Source organism: Prunus mume, linkage group LG8 (genome assembly GCF_029339155.1).
Source record: "Prunus mume cultivar Tortuosa linkage group LG8, ASM2933915v1, whole genome shotgun sequence".
NCBI lineage: Eukaryota > Viridiplantae > Streptophyta > Magnoliopsida > Rosales > Rosaceae > Prunus > Prunus mume.
Genome location: NC_142705.1, coordinates 22,194,038 through 22,195,500, shown reverse-complemented (window position 1 = coordinate 22,195,500; position 1,463 = coordinate 22,194,038). Strand labels below are relative to the sequence as shown.

General features: G+C 36.4%; 1 non-coding gene across 1 annotated transcript; it reads right to left on the bottom strand.

Moving 5' to 3' along the window:
• Window positions 1-364: 364 nt before the first annotated feature.
• LOC148915064 (small nucleolar RNA R71) lies at window positions 365-471 on the bottom strand. The gene has a single exon (XR_016123044.1). It is a non-coding gene; the product is annotated as a small nucleolar RNA R71 (small nucleolar RNA).
• Window positions 472-1,463: the final 992 nt, after the last annotated feature.

Here is a 1,463-nt window from a genome sequence, read left to right as displayed (position 1 = left end):
AAAAGAGCAGTGAGGGAATTTGCCATCCCAATGGCAACTCCCTCAGTGATCTGATATCCTGCTATAGTAGCCAACAATTTTGAAATTAAACCCTCCATGATCACAATGCTGCAAAATTCATCCATATTTTGTCGTACGCCTAATGAAGATCCAAATATACATCTTGCGATATTTTTGGTTTTTTGTAATGCGTCCAACTTCAATAGGGTAACTGATGATGCGATTCGTTTAAGGCTATTCCCTTTCTCCTTAAAGGATAATGCCAAACTTTAGTTACTGTCAAAACCACAAGATTCCATCTGTACTTGGGATGATTCATCCAAGAAATTCCTTGCTAAATTTTTTCCCTCCGGCCAAAACTGCAAAATTCCGACAAGATATTATGTCGTTCATTTAGTATGATAAGTAGCCTCTTTATGAAGCATGGGAACGATTCAAAGATTTATTGCATGAGTGTCTTCACCATGAGCTACCAACCTGGATTTAAGTTCAGACTTCTTACAATGGGTTGAGTCAAACAAGCAGGACATTAGTTGATGCCGCAACGTATGTATTTACTTAGACGACGTTTAAATGAATAAACAACGTCGGTTCCAAATAAATGAGAGCCGTATTACAGAATTTATACGTCATATTTTGAAAATAAACGACGTGGAAAAAATGATGGGGTCATTAATTACGACACAGTAATTTATAAGGACGACGTTGTCGTCTATATACAACGTCGGTACCATGAAAAAGACCGTCGTGTTTAATAATTTATACGTCTTCATTAAAAAAATTAACGTCGTCTAATTCATCTTAACGTCGACGAATTTAATGGACTTCAAATACCGTCGTGAATTCATCCTTTTCCACTTCGTTTATTAAAGAACTTACGACGTGGTAAATTCATGACGACGTCGTCTTTTGTAACGTTCAGGTTAAAATTCTCATCTTTTAGACGTCGGTATTATGGGATTGGAGTCGTGTTATTTTGAATTACATGGCGGTTCTTTATGCTTGTCCGACGTGTTATCCTGGATTACTGTTTCACAATAGCGTCGTGGTTCTTCATTGTTACTTTGCTTTAAGACGTCGGTAAATATATTGCGGTCGTTGAATGCTCCAAAACGTCGTTATTTATTAGAACAGACGTCGTTTTATTACATTTTTATCAAAACCGTCGTGTTTTGTAATCTGGAACCAGTAATTTTTGTTCTGATTGTTTTGTGGCCAAAACCTGTATAATGAAAGTGAAGAAATCACATTACAATATATTACAAAATTAATGTCATACACTGCCAATTAAAAGCATCATTCAACCCATATATCTTCACACCCATCTCGAATATTTTGACTCCCTAACTCAACCACCACTTCATCAAATGTGTCAACATTTGGCATCCCCCTAGTAAATGGCTCACACTCAATTCTCACATCACCTAAGACATCATCACCAATAACATCATTATATTCTCTAT